General features: G+C 46.7%; 1 long non-coding RNA gene across 1 annotated transcript in view; it reads right to left on the bottom strand.

Annotated features, from left to right (window-relative positions):
- LOC113875516 overlaps positions 1 to 22,772 on the bottom strand; it is a 118,975-nt gene extending 96,203 nt beyond the window's left edge. The window contains exons 1-4 of the long non-coding RNA XR_003506265.1: positions 22,688 to 22,772; positions 21,660 to 21,738; positions 19,543 to 19,666; positions 8,146 to 8,260 (exon numbers count right to left, since the gene is read on the bottom strand). This is a non-coding gene — a long non-coding RNA (uncharacterized LOC113875516). The remainder of the gene's footprint in view (positions 1 to 8,145; positions 8,261 to 19,542; positions 19,667 to 21,659; positions 21,739 to 22,687) is intronic.
- Positions 22,773 to 23,524: the final 752 nt, after the last annotated feature.

Raw genomic sequence — 23,524 nt, 5'->3', positions numbered from 1 at the left:
CCCATGGAAAAGAAATGCAAAAAAGCAAAATGGCTGTCTGGGGAGGCCTTACAAATAGCTGTGAAAAGAAGAGAAGCGAAAAGCAAAGGAGAAAAGGAAAGATATAAACATCTGAATGCAGAGTTCCAAAGAATAGCAAGAAGAGATAAGAAAGCCTTCTTCAGCGATCAATGCAAAGAAATAGAGGAAAACAACAGAATGGAAAAGACTAGGGATCTCTTCAAGAAAATCAGAGATACCAAAGGAACATTTCATGCAAAGATGAGCTCAATGAAGGACAGAAATGGTATGGACCTAACAGAAGCAGAAGATACTAAGAAGAGATGGCAAGAATACACAGAAGAACTGTACAAAAAAGAGCTTCACGACCCAGATATTCACGATGGTGTGATCACTCACCTAGAGCCAGACATCCTGGAATGTGAAGTCAAGTGGGCCTTAGAAAGCATCACTACGAACAAAGCTAGTGGAGATGATAGAATTCCAGTTGAGCTATTCCAAATCCTGAAAGATGATGCTGTGAAAGTGCTGCACTCAATATGCCAGCAAATTTGGAAGACTTAGCAGTGGCCACAGGACTGGAAAAGGTCAGTTTTCATTCCAATCCCAAAGGAAGGCAATGCCAAAGAATGATCAAACTACCGCACAACTGCACTCATCTTACACACTAGTAAAGTAATGCTCAAAATTCTCAAAGCCAGGCTTCAGCAATATGTGAACCGTGAACTTCCTGATGTTCAAACTGGTTTTAGAAAAGGAAGAAGAACCAGAGATCAAATTACCAACACCCGCTGGATCATCGAAAAAGCAAGAGAGTTCCAGAAAAACATCTATTTCTGCTTTATTGACTATGCCAAAGTCTTTGACTGTGTGGATCACAATAAACTGTGGAAAATTCTGAAAGAGATGGGAATACCAGAACACCTGATCTGCCTCTTGAGAAATTTGTATGCAGGTCAGGAAGCAACAGTTAGAACTGGACATGGAACAACAGACTGGTTCCAAATAGGAAAAGGAGTTCGTCAAGGCTGTATATTGTCACCCTGTTTATTTAACTTATATGCAGAGTACATCATGAGAAACGCTGGACTGGAAGAAACACAAAGCTGGAATCAAGATTGCCGGGAGAAGTATCAATAACCTCAGATATGCGGATGACACCACCCTTATGGCAGAAAGTGAAGAGGAACTCAAAAGCCTCTTGATGAAAGTGAAAGTGGAAAGTGAAAAAGTTGGCTTAAAGCTCAACATTCAGAAAACGAAGATCACGGCATCCGGTCCCACCACTTCATGGGAAATAGATGGGGAAACAGTGGAAACAGTGTCAGACTTTATTTTTCTGGGCTCCAAAATCACTACAGATGGTGACTGCAGCCATGAAATTAAAAGACGCTTACTCCTTGGAAGGAAAGTTATGACCAATCTAGGTAGCATATTCAAAAGCAGAGACATTACTTTGCCAACAAAGGTCCATCTAGTCAAGGCTATGGTTTTTCCTGTGGTCATGTGTGGATGTGAGAGTTGTACTGTGAAGAAGGCTGAGCGCCGAAGAATTGATGCTTTTGAACTGTGGTGTTGGAGAAGACTCTTGAGAGTGCCTTGGACTGCAAGGAGATCCAACCAGTCCATTCTGAAGGAGATCAGCCCTGGGATTTCTTTGGAAGGAATGATGCTAAAGCTGAAACTGCATTACTTTGGCCACCTCATGTGAAGAGTTGACTCATTAGAAAAGACTCTAATGCTGGGAGGGATTGGGGGCAGGAGGAGAAGGGGACGACAGAGGATGAGATGGCTGGATGGCATCACTGACTCGATGGACGTGAGTCTCAGTGAACTTCGGGAGTTGGTGATGGACAGGGAGGCCTGGCGTGCTGCGATTCATGGGGTCGCAAAGAGTCGGACACGACTGAGCGACTGATCTGATCTGATCTGATCTGATAGTATCTCTTATGAATATAGATGCAAAAATTCTCAACAAAATACTAGTAAACTGAACCTAGCAATATAATTAAAGGATTATACATCGATACCAAGTGGTAGTCATCCAAGGGAGGCAAGGTTGGTCAGAATAAATCAAGGTAATATACCATATTAACAGAATAAAGGGGAGAAAGCCACATGATCATATTAAGAAATGCAGAAAGAGAATCTGACAAAACCCATCATCTTCCATGATAAAAACATACAACAAACTAGGGACAGAAATTAACTTCCTCAACCTGATAAGGAGAATATATGAAGAACTTACAGCTAACAAACTCACTCAGTCGTGAAAGACTGGACACTTTCTTTCTTTCTAAGATTAGGAACAAGACAGAAACGTCTATTCTCACCACTTCTATCCAACAATGTACTGGAATACTTAGGAACAGATTTAACCAAGAAAGTGTAAGATGTGCACCCTGAAAACTCTGAAACTTTGCTGAGAGAAATCAAGGAAAACCTAAGTAAATGAAAAATGATACCTATGGTTATCCATGACCATAGATAAAAAGCCTTAATGTTGTTAAAATGGTAATAGCTCCCCAATGAATCAATACAACTCTATCAAAATCATAACTGTCTTTTTTTATTTTTACTTTTCAAAGAAATGGACAACCTGATGCTAAATTTCATAAGGAAATGCAAGGTATGTGAATAGTCAAAATCTTGAAAAACAAAGAAGACATACTCCTGATATCAAAACTTATTGAAAAACAATAAAAATCAAACTGTGTGATACTGGCATCAAGACAGACATACAGATCGATGGAACAGAACTCAGAGTACAAAAATAAACCTATACATCTATGGTCAATTGATTTTCAACAAGGTTACCAAGACCATTCGATGTGAAAGAACAGTCTTCTGCACTAACAGTGCAGTGGCAACTGGATATCCCAGTGCAGAAGAATTAAGTCAGGTCCCCTACCTTATACCATATGTGTATTTCAGTCGCTCAGTTGTGTCCAACTCTGAGACCCTATGGACTGCAGCTCACCAGGATCCTCTGTCCATGGGATTTGCCAGGCAAAAATACTAGAGTGGGTAGCCATTTCCTCCTCCAGGGGATCTTCCCAACCCAGGGATCGGATCGAATCCTCGTCACCTACATTGACAGATGGATTCTTTACCACTGAGCCACCTGGGAAGCCCTCACTTTATACCATATTCAGCAAGTTAACTCAAAGTAGATCAAAAATCTAAATGTAAGAGCTAAAACTATAAGAGGAAAAAAAAAAGGAATAAATCCCTATGACTTGGATTAGGCTGTGGTTTCTTAAATGTGACACTAAGAGCACAAGCAACAAAAGAAAAAAAAAAAAACTAGATAAGCTGTATTTCAACAAAATTTAAAAATCTGTGCTTCAAACGATGCACCTTTGAAACACCATCAAGAAAATGAAAAATGTAAGTCTTATGTACTGAAGGTGTGTGTCCTGAAATTCATATGTTGAAACTCCACCCACTAAATACTGAGGCACTTGGAGGGGGGCCTTTGAGAAGTAATCAGGGTTAGATGCGGCCACTAGGGTGGATCCATCACAAATGGGATTTGTGCCCTCTGGGGGTCTGAAAGGGCACACAGGATGCAATGAGAAGGTGGCCGTCTGTGATCGTGAAGCGTGTTCTCACCAGAACCCAACAGGCCAGAACCCTGATCTCACAGCTTCCAGCCAGAGCTACACAATACAAATCTCTGTTGTTTGTAAACCACCCAGTTAGCGGTGCTTTATTACAGCAGCCTGAACCAACTAAGACAATGACCCAGAGAATCACAGTAAGTGTTTGAAAATCATACATCTGACAAAAGTCTAGAATTCAGAATCTATGAAGTAATCTCACAAAGCAATAAAATGACAGATCACCCAATTAGAATATATGCAAAAAGCCGGAGCAGACGTTCATCTAAGGAAAATAAACCAACGGCCGACAAACACGTGAGAAGATGTTCATCATCGCTATTCATTAGGAATATGTAAATCAAAATCATAATCTGATGATTTCACTTCACACCTACCAGGATGGCCATAATTTAAAAATGAGAAATACAAGTGTTGGTGTAGGCATGGAGATATTGGAAGCCTCGTTCATTGCTGATGGGAATATAATATGGTGTAAACACTGTGAGAAACATTTTGGCAGTTCCTTAAAAGCTGAAACACAGAATTACCCTATGACTCAGAATTTCACTCCTAGGTATATACCGAAAACAGACAGAAGCATATATCCACAGAAAAGCTTGCAGAAAAATGTCCAGAGCAGCATGACTCACACCACCCAACAGGTAGAAACAATCCACATGTCCATCAGCTAAAGAACTGACAGAATAAATATGGAATATACAAACGCTGGAGCATCATTCAGTCATATAAGGGAACAGAACGCTGACACGTGCTCCAACACAGACAAATCCTGAAAGCGTAGTGCGAAGCGAACGAAGTCAAATGCAATTGGCCATATAGCGTATGAGTCGATTTATAGCAGTAAATGCACAGAATGGGCAAATCCATGGAGACATGAGGTAGTGCACTGGTTGCCAGTGGATAGGGGCATGGGGAAAATTGGGATGGAAGTGATTTCTTTTTGGGGTGATGGAAATATTTTAGAATGACTGCAGAACACTACAAATATACCATAAACCACTGGATCGTATATTTCAAAAGGCCTAAAATGTTTTCTTCTATAAAATTATTTCGAAAACAATAGCAAACTTTGATCTGGGAAGATGAACTGTCAACACGACCCCTCTGCCGTTTTGCTCTGGGTTATTCCTTTTCCTTTCGTCAGCTGCTCCCTATGCCACTTCCCATCACCTGCGTCCCACCAGCCTCTGTTGCTCCCACACTGGCCTCTCCTTTTCCCAGCACACCAGGTGAATCCCACCCTACAGGTCCTTCTGCACTGGCGACTGGGGTCTCCTGCCAAGAACCTCCTGCTCCTGGTCTGGGCATCAGTGGTTTCTTTTCCTTTTGTGGTCACAGTTCAAATGTCCCCCTTAGGAGAGACCTTCCTTGAAAACTAAAATCGATCCCATTGCACCAGGAGGTGCTGGAAGGTTTGAGTTTGCCCCTCTGGGTCCCATCCACCCCTCCCCTTCTTCTGTGCTAAAGAAGGCTGATCTTTACGGGCAACAGTGGGCTCCTGGGACCTCAGGCTACAGGCTGGATCTGGCCACTGGATGTGCTCACAGGCAGTCGAGGGAAGGAGGGGTGTGGGTCAGAGTATTGATGCCCCATGCCATCCCTGCTGGGGGTCTCCGGTTCACCCTGAACCTGCCCACACCTACATAAATAGTCCTTTACAGAATTCTCCTTAATTATTCAATTTGTGCTGTCTGTCTTCTGGTATATGTGTGTTGATGTATGTGTGTGTTCTGTTATATATTCTTGACAATAATTTTAAATATCTACATTTTTATCACGCTCTCCCTCTAGGAGAGTAAACCTCAAGAGGGGAGCCAGCCTGCCTGCCTTTTTCGCAACCATAGCCTGGGTGCCTGAAGCTGTGCTGAGCAGAAAATACGTGCCTATGAATATATTTGAATACTTAATATATTGTTGTTACTGTCGCTCAGTCACTCAGTCGTGTCTGACTCTTTGTGACCCCATCGACTGCAGTGCGCCAGGCTTCCCTGTCCTTCCCTGTCTCCTGAACTTTGCTCAAACTCATGTCAATGATGCCATCCAACCATCTCACTTTCTGTCACCCCCTTCTCATCATTTGCAATTATTTTATCAAGGGAAACCTACATATTGCTAATGGATCAGGTCCCCTACATTTCTTCAACTGACTTAAGCTCCCAGGCAGCAAAGTTTCTGAGTTCATGCTCATTTTCCTTAACCCCTTTGGCTCTAGAGAGCTGCAACACAGGGTTACAAATGAGTTACTCTCTGGAATGGATTTAGCTGTAAACCCCTTCTGTTACAGGTTAATAAAATCTAGGAAATTACCTCTGAACAGCCAGAAATACATTGTGGGCAAATGAGGAGACAGCTGAGAAATAAGGATTTGAGTTTTCAACGTTTATGTTTGCTTTCACTCCTAATAAATATTTAAGTTAGATTGAATTTAACTTAACTTGATGACTATTTAAGTTTAATAGTCATCTGTTTATAGCAGTACTTTCTGCAAATTTTTAGTTAAGAATCTTTGGCTCTTAACCAAAAGGCATTTAAAAAAAAAACCACCTTTCTCCTACCATAAATTTGTAATTCCACATTCACTTATGTAATTGTTGTATGAAATCAATTTCAGTTGTATTTCTTTTGCAGAAGCACAGATGGGAAAGGACTCATTTGCATTTGGAATTTACTTGGTACAGTTGACAGCCAAAATGAGAAATTGTGATAGTCAGAATAACGACCTCCCTTCCCCCCACAAAAAAACGGTCCAGTCCTAATGCCGAGAACATGTGACTCTATTACTTGGCATGGGAAATGGGAATGAAGGTTGCAGATGGAATTAAGACTGCTAATCAGCCGACCCTAAAATAGGTGATCTCGGACGACCTGGATGGGCTCAGTGTAAACACAAAAGGTCCTTCAAGGTGGAAGAGGGAGGTGGAATCAGGGGGTTGTGAGGTGAGGAGGAATCCGCCCACCATTGCTGGCTCTGAAGACGGAGGAAGGGCCACAAGCCAAAGGGCACAGTGACCTCTAGAAGCTAAAAAAGGCAAGGAAATTAGTTTTCTAATTCTCTCCTAGAGCTGCCAAAGGAACACAACTATGCTGATTTTAGCCTAGGGAGATCCATGTCAAACTTCTGAAGTCCAGAAGAGTAAGATAACTAATTCGTGTTGTTTCAAGCCAAGCTGGTGACAGTGTGTTACTGCAACAAGAGAAAGTCAGTGTAGACATAACCGTATTCTCCGTTTTAGAGGGGCAGCCTGTGCCCCTCCTCTAAACTAGGTATTATTATTTTTTGTGGGACATTTCGATCGTGCAAACATGAGTACAGAGTCATTTGGGTAGACTTTTGGCTTTTTTTTTTTTTTTTACAAGTCTATAATACATTCCAAATATTCCCATCAAAATGGGAGGTGCCCCTAAGTTAAGTTGGGTTAATCTTCCAATTCCCAGCTCTTTTGCAAGAAGCAAAGGAGAAAACAAAAATCTCCAAGCACCCCAAAGCGTACAGCAACAATGCAGACTGTGTGGCCTTTGCTCTTCCCGCCCAGCACAGTGGTGAGCTGCAAGAAAAGGGGTTAATACGCACGAGGAAGGTAAGACCTGAGTTGTGAGGGAAGAGCAGCTCCCTAGAGCAGTGCGTTATTTGCAAAGTACATTTTCCTGCTTCCACGGTGTGCAGGGAACCTGGGCTTCCTGACATGTTGCAGCTAGCTCAGACGCTCCGACAGAGCCAAATGACTCAGTCCCTGGACCACTACCAATGTTTTCGGGATTGAATCCTGCACTTATTTTCTGAGGAACAATGTTGAACTGGTCTCTGTGGCACTGTGTCAACTGACATCACCCTTTAATTGCAGATATGTCACGGCAGACTACCACCAATACCGAGTGAAGGATCCCAGGACGAGTTAAACGGTGCAGTGGAAGCTGTGGTGCGTTTCCCATATTCTTGGCCTGGCAGAAGGTCCAGGCCGTGAAGATGTGGGCTATTCAAGCCTGCTCACTCTGACCTCGAAAATGCTCAAACAGGTTGAACCACATTTATCTACCAAGTACAAAGCAAGTCGGTGTGACAGTCTCTCTGAAGGGCACCTTACTCTGCTCTCATCTATTTTAAGTAACTCCCACGAATCAAATAGTGCTTGAAACACACACAAGCTAGGTTCACACCAAAAGCATTTTTATGTCCCCCTGTGGACGACTAATGTATATGCCATGAATTATGGGACTCAGGATAAGCTACTGCTAAGGGATTGTGAAAGTGAATATCTACGTGGAGGGTGAAATCTTGAGCCCAGTGGCCTTTGAATGTAACATCCTGTGAAGGAGACCGTGCCCATACTTGTTTTCAATACCGGAAGATCAGGAGTGGATACAAAGAGAACTGACCTTTGTATGAGTCCTTTACACACTGTCCATCCAGATGTGACCTCACACATAGTCATCAGCTGGTTTTTAATAAGACACTTGACATAAAGAACAAGAGCTGCCTTTATGAACTTGCAAAGGCCAAAGTCAGTCATCTCTTTCATACCTGTGAGAACTGAGGTTGAGGACTCCCTGGATGAATGGTCCTCATGAAGTTCTTACAAGGCTCTTTAGTTCCAGGGGAACGAAGCTGATGGACCTGCAGCAGCTTTGATGAAGGTCTGGAGAAGAAAGCAAATGGAAAAATTCACAACGCTATGTGGGCCTTTGCATTTTCCTGGAGAGAGAATATAGTCCTCTGCTGATGGGCACAGGTCTCCCCTTTTTATGCGTGCACGTGTAGACTATGGGGCAGTGGGCATGCATGCTAGGTCACTGCAGTAGAGTCCTACTCTTCGTTACCCTATGCACTGTAGCCGGCCAGGCTCTTCCAGCCATGGAATTCTCCAGGCAAGAATACTGGAGTCAGTAGCCATGCCCTACTCCAGGGTATCTTTCCAACCCAGGGATCAAACCCAGGTCTCCTGAGTCTCCTGCATTGGCAGGTGGGTTCTTTACCACTAGTGCCAACCTGAAGTGGGTACTCTCCTCAGAGATGAGACACTGATTAAGTACCAAGGATATCACATGCCAGGGAATTCGCCAACCTATGTCCTCAACAGATAAATCAGAGTCCCCTTTTATTATAACAACACTGTGTTCTAAGCAAAGTACTAGACACTTTCCATGTATTATTTCATGACCACTTCTCTGCCATGTTCTCTTTCTAAAGTGTCCACCCAAAGCCCCAGGAATTTGGCCAACACTGCGTTGGATGGCCTGATAGTGTCTATGTCTGCAGGGCTACTATATTAAGGCTAATGTGTATACTGTTTAAGTTAAGGTTGGGTTTGAAAAAGAACCTGGATCATCTGATGCTTGTGTTCGATACTGTGCCACTTGAGATGACTTCAGATTCTTAGGCTAAAATAAGATATCAAGGCTGGCAGAATGATGTCTGCACAGTTCAAATAAATTGATGAAAAGAAACATAAACATAATCCTCCCCAATTCTGCTGTGTTTAGTTTATAAAATCTTACTATCTGCCTTAAGCTTAGGCATTTCCTAGAAGAGTTTTCAAAGTGTGCTCCTTATGGAACTTACCAGGTCAAGGTCTTTGGCAGGGTGGTGAGGCTTCACAAGTCTAAACTGCTGACAACCCCCAGGGGAACACCCATTCACAGGACAGCTTTAAAACCACTGTTCGGGAGGCTACAGTCAATCTCAAGCTCTGATATCTAGGGTCCCTCCCTCTCCCCCTTCTGCCCTCCCTCCCCTCTTTGTTTCTCCGTCTGTCTCTCATTCTGTCCCATGATTTTCAATTCTTTAACGCTTTAGTCTCTTCTTTTCTCCCATATTTTTCTGTCGAAGTTCACTTTTGTCTGTGTGCCAGTGAGAATTGAGAGGACAATTAAATGAAATGTAGGTAGGTGGACAGGTAGATTTAATTACGTGAAGAATAAAATATATTCTTCAGACTTTTTTTTCCATGAAGAGCAAGCTATTTCTTTAGAAAACTTCCTTGGCAAGCTGGAGGGAGAGAAGCCAAGGCCCTCAGGGGCCTCAATTTGAACAGCAAGGCTCTGCAGGGGGCAGAGAGAGGAATGTGTTTATTGCTCCTGAGCAGAGGAGAGGAGATAAGGGAGGATGAGGGGCAGGAGGAAGGGAGCCAGTACGACTGGGGGTGGGGGTCGGGGGCGGTGCTCACAAACGAGTCTGTCCTCTCCCAGCACTTGCACCAAATGTAAATAAATGTTGGTGGAGTCTGAGTCAACATGGTGCTGAATCAACAATGAAGGCCGAATTCTACATTTCGGTGGATGCCTGAGAGAACCAATCTAGGGAGCCGCAGAGAAGCACGAGGCATTGCAGCCCAGATACTCAGACACTTCTGTAAATCTAAGGGAGGGCCTGAGATTGGCAGGCACAAGTCAGGACCTGAGGGTCTGAATCAAGTTTAAAGATCTCTTAAGAAGAGAGTTAACTGGGAGTTATCAGAAGATGGGGACACTTCTGAGAGTTAGAGGGAGCATCTGAAAGATGCAAAGACAGAAGCCATATTCCAGGAAACAACCAAAGAGGCCTCGGGTATCTTGAGTTCACGGGAAAGCGAGTAAATGCCATGGAGCTGGCTCAGAAGGTCCCCCTAAACTATGCTAAGGCAGCTGGGGGACAGAGAAGAAGGGGAAAGAGACGCGACTGCATCTGGAGGAAAAGCTCCAGAAACGTGAGCCTTCACATCTGTGAGAAGATCAATACTGGTGGCCTTAGGTAACAGACGAAGATAGATTCAGTTTTATAGTAGATTCAGATGAATAACCAACACTGGGTTCACAGGAATTTTTTAAAAACGAATAAAGGAAAGAAGCCAGGAAAAAGGATGCGAGGGAGGGAGGAAGCGAAGGAGGAAAGAAGGAAGGAGCGAGGAGTTGGTTTGGAGCCGCCTGTTTTCTGCTGCCTTCCTCAATGACTGAGGGTAGAATTCAAAACGCTGGGACTGAGCCGTGTGTGAGGTCCCCTGGAAGGAGGAACTCCCCTCCCTGCAGACAGAGGTTGAGGCCAGGCAAGGCCAGGCTGTCCTGGGCAGCCCTGGGCCTTTGGCTGTAAGTAAGGTCACGCAGGAGCCTGGTGGGCTGCAATACATGGGGACGCTAGGAGTCGGACACAACTGAGCGACTTCACTTTCACTTTCCCCTTTCATGCACTGGAGAAAGAAATGGCAACCCACTCCAGTGTTCTTGCCTGGAGAATCCCAGGGACAGGGAAGCCTGGTGGGCTGTCATCTCTGGGGTCGCACAGAGTCGGACATGACTGAAGCGACTTAGCAGCAGCAGCAGGGTCATGCAGTTACAACTGATCTTGTTTCATTTTCTTTACAGCAAAAACCAGAGTCGAAACTTCCACAGAACAAAGTGAAAGCGAGCAACAGCCACAATGGTAACAACGTTCTCCCATTGTGGAGAGGAGACTCTGAATGGAGGTGGGGGACAGCACCGTGAATTTGACCCCACAGGCCAGCCTTGTGTGTAGCACTACACAGTCTGCCTGAGGAGAGTGAGCTGAGGTCTGGAGACGCACAAGGGAAAGGAGCTGAAGCCAAGGCGGACGCTGCAGGCTTGGGTATCGCCCTCTGCTGATACACTGAAGAAGAGAGAGGCCAGGCCGGGGCGACACCCGCTCATGTCCCCCCAGCTTAGAGATCTCCTCCAGATTTCTGTTAGTGAAGCTAAGGCAACAGACAACCTCACAATGATGATGACACTATCCAACAACGCTACCATAGCAGTGACTGCCTTCTTTAAAAGCCCCAAAGCCCCAAAAGACAAGTTGGTCTTCATATCTCGAACGATTGCAAAATGCCTCTCCCCCTCCCCTCTGTCATCTTTCTGAGATGACTGTTCCCTCTGAATGAGTCATTCCAATAGGAATGCTAATGCCTTTGACATGTGTCAACATCACCCTGAAGAAAAGCTGTTGGATGGTTTTACTGGCACATGCAGCGCGGGGCACCGATGACGTGCGCTTGCCTCAGCCTGACACTCACACGGCATATTCAAAGCCGATCGCTTGTGGGATCCTGACACTGGTCCAGTGAAGTAGTCCTGCTCACCATGCTCACCAATTACGTTCCTGCCACCCTTTCTTTTAGCGAAAGGAGGGCCTTTCCTTTCTTGAATCAGAAATTTGTACAGAGACTGTCCTCCACGCAGATACCAGCGGTATGAAAATAAAGCATTTGGAATAACATGCCAAACTGGGAGTACAGGGCGAGACACAATACTGGATGTGAAGATGCAGGGGTTTGCACTCAGATAATCGTGGCTTTCTGATTTTTCAGTTTGCTCTTATGTAACAAGTGCAAAAACGACATAGTGTGGCCTCAGTCAATGTGGGCACTGCTCATATATTAACTTGCTACGAGACCCACTCCCTAGGGACGTTGTCCCCTGGGAACTGGCTTCTGGTTGCCCCAGTCATGGGAGGCACTGGCTGGAGTCTGGTGGCTGGGAGGTGAAGCCCTGCCAGAGGGATTCTTGCCCGCTCTGTGCTGTGCTCGACGTCTCAAGCAAGGCTTGTCCCTCCTTCACCATTCCCGCCCCACCCAAGGAGCCTCCACCACCCAATTTGCCGTCGTACAGCCGGGCTTCTGAGTCCGGATGAGATCTCGTCCTGCCTTTCTTCCTGCAGCCCCAGAGGTGGCAGGAGACCCCAGCTGTCACCCATGCCTGCTTACCTTATGTTGACACCTTCAGACCCTGTAAATCTATGTCCCATAGTAAATTTTTGCTATTGGGCCCCCGGCTCTTGTTTCTGACAGGCTGGAGTGTGACTGGTCCAGAACATTCCACAGGGCCACATGAATGCAGGGTTGGAATGTCAGCGTGCTGTTATCTGATTTGCGTCTTTTCAGTTCGTTTCCTGTTGGCCCGAAGAATGTTCTCAAAATTACGTGGACTCTCAGATGGTGTTCCATTCAAACTTTCAGGGCATGCAGGTTTTATTAACATTGTTGGCATATGATTATCCCTAGGAATGAAAAAATGCCTAAGACCCTGAGGGATTTATAGTCTGGGGTGGGGGGAGTAGTTGAGGAGACATTTTCAGACGATTCTGAACTCGGGTGGGGAGACACTTCTCCAAACCAGAAAGGGCGGCACGTCTTGGTAAAGTAACCACTCCTCTCCCGGGTGGCCCTGGGCGCTCCGTCTGCTGGGGTACTGTGTGTCTTTCACAAGACGGGCTCTGCTTCACTCCCAGTTGACATGGGAGCTTGGCAGGATGCTTGGATTAGGTGTTCCCTTGTTCTGAGACTTGTTACATTCGAGAGAGAATTCAGTCCCAGCCTGGAGGACTTTGCTCCGGGGAAGGTGAGGCCCAGCTTTTCTGGAACTGCGAGACAAGCTGTACCAAGGGAGAAACGGCTCCCAGGTCTCAGTGTGATCGTGCCGTGAGCTCCAACACGTACCCGTGGACGGCAGCTTTTGGAGGTGCGGCGAGGTCAAAGCACACCAAGCTCCACGGTCGGCACCTGGGTCTCCCAGGTGCCAACAGAAGCATATCCACAAGGCCACCTAAACACTTGGCCAAGAAAGTTAGTGATGGGCGTACCTCACAAAACATTTAAGTTTGGGCTCATTTCAATTAAGCCTCTCAGAGCCTCAGGTGCCCGTCCAAAGCTTACCTGAGCCTGAACTCTTGGAACCAAGCAAGTTTGCCGAGACCTGCACAAACACGCTTTCCCATGAGAAGTCTGGCAGGAGGAATCCCCTCATCTCCACCCCAGTCTAAAAAGGTCCCAGCTGAGAACTACAAAAAGTACCTCCCAAACATTTCTAAACTCTGAAAAGTCTGGATTTCAGTTTAACCAGCAATGCCCAATATCTGCTCTTTATTGAGGGGTGGGGTGGGGTGGGGTGGGGACGGTGAGAGCTCAAAAAGTATCTTTCTGTCCCAGATGAATATGTCATATAACGTGGAGGCAGAATGTCTCCATGAGGCAGATAACCAGTGAAGGGCACGGTGCAAAATGTGGTTCTTTCTTTCCTATTCTGAGTTGAAAACCGTGGGTTGCATTCAGTTAGATTGGGGGGTGAGTTCAGGCCAGAGTGGGTTGGCTTCCTCTTACTTCCTACCGTCATTAAAAGCCTTTATCTAATATATTTAATGACAGTGATAGTAACAATATAATAACTGACATTAATGGAACTCAGATCAACCCTGTGCTGAGCACTTTATAAGTGATTATCTTATTTTATCCTCATAGCTACTCTATGGGCTGGGTGCTGACTACCTACACTGTAACAGACAAGAGAAACAGGCCATGTGAGGCCACATTACTTGTCTGAATTCACCACTGTTAAGAGGCAGGAACTGAATTTGGGTCTCTCCAGTTATAGAGTATGAACTCCTAAACATTTTGCTGGTTGGCTCTCCCCTCAGATGCTTTATTGCAACCAAGAACAAAGCTATCATCTAAATAAATGAAGCTGGTTCCGCTCATAAGAAAATGGGCATGAAAAAGCTTTGAGAGCAGCGAAGCCTCACAGAAAGGTTAAGAATTAATTACTATAGAGAAAGAAATTCTACGGTGTGGGAGGAATGGCAGAAAAGGGAGAGTGGGGAAGATATTGATCATGAAATGAAAAGAACTGTATCTTGGAAACATATCAATGTAACGATTATGAATATGTAAAATTTAAGCATTCAAGGACTGGAAGGGAGAAATAAGGAGAAGTGAGGGGGGTATTAATTTGTGGGGAGGTGTGAAAATGGGCACAGATCTTTTCTTTCTCTGATTCAGATTTCCATTAGGTCATCTGTGCAAATTAAAAAAGATCCTCGGAATCCTCATCAAGAACCAGGCATTCAGGACTGTTGTGTGGTTAACCACAGCCCTGCACACACAGGCTTGGCATGTCAGGGCTATGTGACTGAACAGCACTTGGAGGGAGTGCGTATTCTACATGGCAAATGTCTGTATTCTTTCGCTGAGCCACGCTCTGAGATGTCATCCTTATGACAAGGAAAACCCTGGAAGAGGAGACAGAACACAAACTTCGTGTCTTGACTTTAAAAAGGCTACAGGCTCTTCTGCGTGTTCTTAGAAACATGAGTTGCATGGGATCTCACATTTGAAAGTGCGTGAGAATCACCTGGCGATCCTTTAAGACCGGAGACTCTCAAAGATTCATACCTAGACGTTTGTGACACAGAAGTCCAGTGGGGACAGGGAATCTGTATTGTTAACCCCTGCCCTAGTTTAACAAACCCTTCAGGAGACCTGGGTTGTTGACCCCTGGGTCAGGAAGATCCTCTGGAAATGGCAATGGCAACCACTTCATTATTCTTGCCTGGGAAACTCCATGGACAGTGGAGCCTGGAGAGCTACAGTCTAAGGGGTTACAAAGAGTCAGATATGACTGAGCACGCACTCACACGCACACAGGTGGTTGGGATGTCAGTGGCCTGCAGACCACGACGGGACAGAGGAAGTCACAGCTCAAGTGAGAGGAAAATTAGGCCCTAATTTTCGTAAGTGTGGAAACTGATGTTTGTTGTGTGTTGTTATAACTGAGCTCATTCTTAGAAAACCAGATTTTTTGCATTGGTGGATGATGTGACTTTGGGGGAAGCCATATATGCTTAGCACTATGTGATCTCAAATCATATACACAGAATACCTTTGTAGAGCAGGATTATTTTGCAGATAAGAGAACTACAGATTAGGAAGGTTTAAGTATTTTGAGTGAGGTCATACAGCTAAAAAGTGTGGGGTCAGGATTCTAAAGCAGTATGTACACTGAGGCCTTTCTAGTCTGCCATGAGCCTTCTAAACCTCTATTCAGGTGAAATGCACGATGCACCCACGACTGAAACAACAGTTATCTGGGAGAAAACGTGGACAGTATAAACAGAACGATCACATTCACAGAGCCCATGCACACTGGCCTTCTCGGGGAATGTCAGCCCTGAGGGCTGGTCCCATGGTTCAAGCCGTCTACTCTAGGGTCACTGCAGGCACCTTCCTACTGGTACGTTGTCTCTGACTACTCTTCCCCATCTGGGACTCAACCAGTGGCTGCTACTGACCAACTGCCACGACAGAGCAGAAGCTTAATACCTCCTGTACCCTGGCTTGATTTTATCACAGTCATGAAAATGGGGGCAGGGAGGAGCATACCCTCTGCAATGAAAACTTCCCTTCCGTATATTTTAATAACATTTCATTTTTTATGATTATCAAAAGAGCATATCAATTTTTTCAGTGGATATTTATGGAATTCTAAGGCTGTGTGCCCGGGAGGGAAGGGGGTTTAGATTTCTGAACAAGGCAAAGCTCTGCCCTTGGGAAGCTTGTATTCAAGAGGATGGAGCACCTGTGACATGTAGGAAAGAAACAACTGAGTACATAAGATGTTGGAAAACGTCAGCGTGGAGAAGAACAAAGCAGAGGAAGAAAGATAAGGAAGGGAGAGTGGTCTGCATGTTAGTTACACGTATTCATACATATTAATGTGTAGGTGAGGAGGGCATGGTAACCCACTCCAGTATCCTTGCCTGGAGAATCGTGGATGGAGGAGCATGGCGGGCAACAGTTTATAGGGTCGCAAAGAGTTGGACATGACTGAGTGACGTAGCACACACGAAGTATAGATACTTTTGAAAACTTTGAACACTCTGAAAAGAATATAAAACACCACCCAGAATCCTACTACACAGAGACAACCACTGCTGACAGTTTGGCCCATTTTCTTTCAGACCTCTTTTCTCTACTGAATTGTGATGACATTCTGCCTGCTTTCTTAGTGTAATCTGCACTTTTTTAACCTAACAGGCCACAGTCATTCTCCCACGTCATTACCATGATTTCACCGTTAAAGGTTTGCTGAGTGCCACTGGAGGAAGGCACTAGAATTGACTTAGCTATTTCCTCCATTGTTGGTCATTTAGATGATTTCGTGTTCTTCCCAGTACAAATAACATGCTGACGGTCTTTCTTACCTCTAAGCCGTAGTGTGGATATCTGAGTGTTTTTCCAGAATACATTTATGTATTTTTGAGTCTGTTTTCTGAGATTCTTGATGGGTGTTGCCAAACTGCCCCCCAGAAACAGGGTGTAGCAAAGCTTTCCTAAACTCTCTCAAGAGTTCTGTTTCGGGCACGCACTTAATTTACCACCCACCCCGCCTTGAGGGTCCAGGCCTTCCAGGTCTCAGGAGACAATATGCATGTGCCACTCCCTGGCGTGGCCCCTGAAAGGACCCTTGCCATCTGCTTGGTGAAGGAGAATGCCTCTGACCACATGGGCCAGGACCTGAAGAGGTGACTTTCCTCCCTTCCCCCAACCTTTGCTTGAGTGAGTCTTAATCTATTCTGGGTCTCTTGGGGCCCCCATCCAGGAGGCTGTAATCACAGCACTAACCTGTGTTCACATTTCCCATTATCGAGCAGAAATCCCCCTGTGCATCAACATAGCCTGGCTGCTTCCTAATGGCCCCAGCTCCCAACTTCTAATGGCCCCATCCTCATTTCTCCCAAGAGCCAGCTCTTTTTCTTAATGTTTTAAGATTCCTGGTCCAGACGAAATTTCCCCCATGATGTCCATCTGGCCAAATTGAAGGTGATGCCAGCAGTGAGACAGAGAGACGCGTATGTCTGTGTCAATAGGACAGAGGAACATCCAGGGCTATCCATCTTCCGTCTCCTCCGGTGACGCCCCCTCGCCCCGCCTTGTCTGAGACGTGGGGCTGAGCGACGATGTCGCTGATTGCCAGTGCCGTGCTGCAGGGAAGGGGCGGACGCTGGGACTCTGCTCAGCCTCCCCTCCAGCCCTGACAGCACAAGAAGACGCTGCTTTTCTGTTTGTGGGTCAAACCCCTCCAGAGTGCGGGTCTTCCCCTTTGCAATTTACTGCATCAGAACTGCAATCTTCAGAGGAGATGTTACCAAGGGCAACAGGGACTCTCTGGACGTTGGTCCTTGCCGGGGTCTGAGCTAGCTGGGCTTCAAAAAGGAGGCCCTTACCCGCTCTTGACCTCAATTGCTTCCTCAAAACGGATAGAATGCCATGCTGATGTAGAGAGTCATGCTCAGAAGTGATTACCAAGCATGCTGCTAGCACAAACATAATGATTATTTTAAAAAAGGAAAATACTATAAGCACTGGACTCTGCCAGCATCTCCATTTTTTTTTTTTTTTTTCCGTTCCTATGAAGCCACCTGGGGATCAAGTTTTGCAATTCCCCCCTTCTTGATCAAGGTGAGAGATTATTCCCATGTGCTTTCCACGACCAACTACCAAGTACACGGTTTCAGGCTAGGCACCCACTTCCGGGAAGACAGAGGCAGGGGAGTAAAGGAAAAATAAAAGTTCTTGCGCGGCAAATTCAAGAACTTAGATTTAACTGTTAAAAGTGTTAGTCGCTCAGTCGTGTCTGACTCATGTGTGGATCCCCAGACTCCTCTGTCCATGGGATTTCCCAGACAAGAATACTGGAGTGGGTAGCCATTCCCTTCTCCAGGGGATCTTTCCGACCAGGGGATTGAACCCTGGTCTCCCACACTGTAGGCAGATTCTTTGCCATCTGAGCCACCAGGGGAATCCATGTTAACTGTTAACCAGTAATTAAATAATGCAAACAAAGAAGAGTCTTCTTACCAAATCCTTAAAGGATTCCTGGGGAGCAGACTGGAGCCTCTTTGAGCGACAAACAGCCACAGGAGCCTCTCTCTCTCTGTGCTTCTAGCATTCTGCCTCACTCAGGTTTCAGGTAAAAGTCGCTCACTGGCCCAACAACTAGGATGGTGCGTCTCATGGTTCCAGGGATTCTGTTGGTGCCAGAGTCTCAGCAGCGAGCAAACTAGAGAAAGCTTCATGGAGCTTCCACTCTAGAGGACTGAAGGCAGGTCAGCCACCAGGAAAGAGCGAAACAAGAGAGGAGCTTCAGGGCAGCGCTCTGCTTGCAGGAAATTCACAAAGGCGGCGACTCAGTGCCAGCGGAGGTAGCAGCTGATGGGCAGCCATGCCTCTCCTCCGTCCGCTGTTCCATTCGCAGGAGCCAGAGAGAATTTCTTGAAGGGAAATCGGATCTTCAGCATAATAACCCTGGGAATCTGACATTTCACTCCCAGTCCTTTACAGTGTCTTCTTCTGTCTACTAGACCGTACACGTCCTGAAAGCAGGCATCAGGCTGCACCGTTAACTTCTTCCTTGCGGTGTAGCCCACAGCAGGGGCTCAGCAAATGTTTGCTGAACGGATGGAAAGATGGATGGATGAACTAAGAAAGGCTCTATTTGAGGAGGCCACTGTCACTGACGCTTAGGAGAAGCTCCAGCTACTTCATATTCATCAGGGAAGCACCCAACTGGAGAGGTAACAAACAAGGGAAGCTGGCTCCATGACCTTGCACCACCAACCCAGGCACAGAGCCTGGAAAGGTGACCCCAGAGCCTTCCTTCCGTGCTATTAGGTCTAGAAGGGTTCCCACAGGGAGATCACCAAGAAGTATGATTGACTCAATTCTTTAACATCATAATTCCAATTCCTAGAAGGTAAGAGAGGTCTTACAGAATGATGGGAATGTAGCCCCTCCAAGGCTCTTAGACACTTAGATTAGGATCTCTATGACGGTACTCTGGGTTCTGCCTTTATCATCTCCAAGTAAGGCGCTGGTAGTACACGTGATTCTTTCTACTCACCAACTCGGTTCAAACCTTCACTGAGGATCTTTGCTAAGAAGGTCAGCCTTTCTGCTTGGGCCAATCGGAGGTCTTGAGGCAGAGGCACTTTTTGAATCAAAGTTAACCTGGCTTTATCTAAAAGGCTGTGAATCCCTTATTAGAGGAGAGACTGAGGTCCAGGCTGGACATGTCAGTGGTGTTACACAGGTTTCTCCCAGAAAGTAGAGCATTCCTCCGAAAACATTTTTAAGTAGAAACACTAGATTGAAGAAGCAATTACCTGTCCTCCTACGAGCAAAAGTCCTCTTCAGATCTCTTCCAGTTAGTGAAAACAGGTATCAGTGCAGGTCATCCTAAACTGAACTTGCAAAATGCATAGGAGTATCTTATCTGTAGATCAAACACTGGATAAGAATTGAAAAGAAGAAAGAAAGTTGCTCTCAAATGCTGTCCACATCTGACCTTTTGTAAGCCTACGACATAAAACCCTCACTCTCTGAGTTCTCAAAGGGGACTTTCTCCTCTTCTGCATCCATGTCACACACTGGGAGTCAGGACCCAAGGGTTTTCTAGGCCTTTTTTAACTCATCTGCAAAGAGAGGTTGAACAGTTCGATCTCCTAGTGTGGTTGTAAGGGTCCCCAGGGGGTCACACTTAGGAAACACCAGGTTCCCACTCAGCATTTCATAAATCGTGGAGGCATCTGAGGGTGAGTACTTTCAGTTCCGGGGCACTGAAATTTTAATATTTCTTAATAATACTAACTACACCGGGCCAAGGCAGAGACTGGTAGGACTCCAGTGCTCCTCCTAGTCCCTGGTTAGGGGAGCGGTGAACAACATGTTGATTTTATCACTTTGGTGACCTGTACCTAGCAAGGTGGTGACCCACCTAGCAAGACCAGGCCTCAGCGTGTAGTCTCAATTTCTCAATTTAGGAGAAAGACCCATATTCTGAGAGAAGCTTATTTTTACGAGTCTCATAAAAAAGTAATTTCCCACCCATGGAGAGTGGACTGGACTGTAAGAGGCCCTGCTAAATGATATAGGGATATCAGACACCACAGAGGACATGTGTCTGTGCTGGTTCTTCTTTCTACCCACCCTCACCCTAGCCTCCACGCTATGTCCATCTATGAAACCTCAGCTCAAACATCACCTCCTCTGTGAAGGCTGCCTTGATTGCTCTAAATGACTAAGTTCTTTTCAACTCTGTGGTGATGTCATGTATGTATGTCTCCCTTGTAACATGATAAAAGTGTAACTTCGGGTTTGTGATGGGGTTTGGGTAACACTGTTTTTCTCACTTGACTGCAAACATGGGGGTGGGAGTCCCCAGTGCCCACCACAGGGGCAGAGCACCCTCCAAGGAAATGCTGGTGGAAGGAGAACAGATCCGCGTGGCTCTTGGCTACAAAGAGCACTGAAAGCAAGCGAGACATAGCACCATGTGGGTCGGTGTCTCACTGCCCTGCGAGGCTTGGGAGGAAGCAGAGGTTGCAACCGGAGGGATTCAGGTTAGCATTCCGGAAGGAAGCAAGCCGCTCGGCAAACATTCTCTCAAATCCTGGGCTGCGGAAAGAGTTACAGTGGGCCACCAGGGCCGAATCAGCCTCTACAAACACAACAATCTGCTCAGCCCCAACCCTGATTTTTATTTTTCCATAGGTTTTACAGAAAAGTTTTCGAAGATAAACTTTACGGTGAAAGATTATGAGCAGGGTTTTGGCGAGGCTTCTTAAGCCAGGGGTATTTAAGGAAGGAGACAGTCCTATCTTTCTGGGACCCAGGGAGTCTCTGGGGCTGGGTGGTGCTGAACCAGCTCTTGGGGGCTGGGTAACACTGGGTAAAGTTCAAACACACCTCCTTTAAGCCATCAGAAGAGAAATACCCCTTGTTGGCTTCTGCTGTGTTAGGGGAAGAGGGGGGCACGGCCGGCGAAGGGAAGAGGGAAGGCTAGTTGGGGCCTTTCTGCTCAGCCTCTTAGGCAACAGCAGACTGAGTACAGACACGCTTCCCCGAGGTGCCAGGCTCAGAACAAGGGCTAGGGTGGTAGGCAGTCTTCTGCCAGGTAGAAATCAGCCTTGCCAGCAGACACTCCTCCACCAGTCAATCCTGCTCCCGGCTGAGGGCCCACTTTCCAGGCAGTTTGCACACACACAAAAACACAGGGCTGAGTGCATTTCTCACCAACATTTTTCTCCTGCATTCTCAATCCTTAAGTTTTGCTGTTGTTTTAAATTCCTAATTCATACGCCATGGCGCCCTTGTCCAGTAGAGAACCTCCTAGCGAGCGGGCCTGGAGAGGAGGGGAAGTCTCCCCGCCAGCCAGGGGTCTGTCAGGGTGTTACTGCGTGACCTTGGCCAGGCACACAGCCTCTCTGCACTCTGTCCTCACCTTCAGTCGGGTTAATTTTGCCTGCTGTGTTGACCACACCAGTGGTGAAGCCGTAAGAAGGAGAACTGGAAGGAAGCCCCTTGAAAACAAAGAGAAAGGAAACTTGGTAAGACAAACACATTTTGTTACCTATGCTGAACTGGAAGGTTCTTCCTAACCCTGGGAACTAGTGACTCCCAGCACGCAGGTGGGTTGATGCAAGCGCAGTCACGTGTCAGAGGAATGCCTTCACAGGCTTGCTCTACCTGGCAGGGGTGGGGCATGCCTAGACTGGGGACCCAGGATCCCCTATACATCAGGGGCTAGCTTAGGGCTGTGCAACAGCTGGAGCCAAGGACACTCTGGGCTTCAAGTCCTGCTTCTGTCTGGCCGCTGGGAGCCAAGGGCTCCGCTGCTGAGTGCCTCAGTTTACCCATCTACACCAAGTTTTAAATCATGGCAACTGCTTAGCAGCAAAAGCACAGAGTCTGCTACAGTGTCTAAGTACGGCAAATGACAGCTATTATTATTTTACTACTGATGTTATTATTAACCCGAAGTATCCGAAGTACCCAGTGCCGTCTACACCTCAATTCTCTTTCCCTATTATCCAGGCAATTTCCCTCCTGAAAAATTTCTAAACTGAGGACCAGCTTTGTGGCAAGGAAACTGTTCAGCAATGCCAAAGTGCTCCTGAACCAGTGTTTGTATGGGGTGCGGGCTGGGGTGGGGAGGACCTTCGGGGTGGGGTGGGGTGGGGTGGGGGGCATTTACCTTTTGGAAGGGACCCAGAGGCCAGTTAGAGATTGGTGGGGGCGGGGGGAGGGGAGGAGGAGGGAGGGCAGGAGAAGCTGCCTGTGCCCTCGCGCAAGTTCGCCGAGTTGATAAAGTTATTAAAACATAAAACTCGCACTGGCTCCGGGAGGGATAAATAAATAAATAAATGCAATAAAACAGCCCACGCACCCCGCGCCGTTGCCCCGGGCGGTGCAAAGGCAGGAGGGCGAGGGAGCTCGGAGAAGAGGAACTAGTCGGACAGGTGAACCAACCTCCCGGGGCGCGGTGCAAGGAGGCGGCAGCCCCACCCGGGTTCGCCCCCAACTCAGCGCCGGGCCCGTCTCTTGGCGGGGGGCGGGCGGGGTGGGGGTGGAAAGGACGGAGGGGTAAAAAGCCAACCCGGGGGAGGGCGGAGCCAGCACGGGCCTCGTGCACCATTGGTCCATCCGCGTAGCAACAGCCGCGTGCCGACCAATGGGAGCCGCGGGCCGCGCTCCAGGAACCTGGTGGGCAGACGGAACCCCGTCCCAGGCAGAAAAACAAACCCAGGCGTTCCTCAGACTTCAGCGCGAACTTTTCCTTCTTTCTCTCCCTCCCTTCCCCCTTTCCCCTTGCAACTCGTCTTCACCTTTAGTCGACGCTTGCCTGAGTACCCCAAACTCGACGCCTTTTCGAAGGTCATCCCTTCCCACTCCCTAGGGAGAAAACCTCATTCGTGGTAAAAAGCGAAGGACCTTGGAAACGGTTGGTCGGGCTTTCAAATCCCACTGGGTCCCCATCACCAGCGGCCCTTGGCAAACTTGAGTTACAATAGCATCGCTTTTAATAGTGTGGTTGTTGTTTGAACAGATCTGCAAGGTCTGTGCCCAAAGGAAGGGCGCTTTGAACATCTTTTGTGTGCCAGGCTTTGTTCTCGCGGTTTTATGTCTTGCTGCTTTTAATGCTCCTTGTAACTCTGGGAAATGAATCGCCCTGTCTCCGTGTGAGAGGTGGGATGTTGAAGTTAAAAATGAACAACGGAAGTGTCCAAGCAGGCACCCTTGGTATGTGGTCTAGCAGGACTCAAACCCAGGCAAAGATCACTCCAGTTCTTTGACATCACACACCTC

Source organism: Bos indicus x Bos taurus, chromosome 18 (genome assembly GCF_003369695.1).
Source record: "Bos indicus x Bos taurus breed Angus x Brahman F1 hybrid chromosome 18, Bos_hybrid_MaternalHap_v2.0, whole genome shotgun sequence".
Lineage (NCBI taxonomy): Eukaryota > Metazoa > Chordata > Mammalia > Artiodactyla > Bovidae > Bos > Bos indicus x Bos taurus.
The sequence above is the reverse complement of the archived record's forward strand: the minus strand, read 5'-3'. Positions and strand labels throughout refer to the sequence as shown.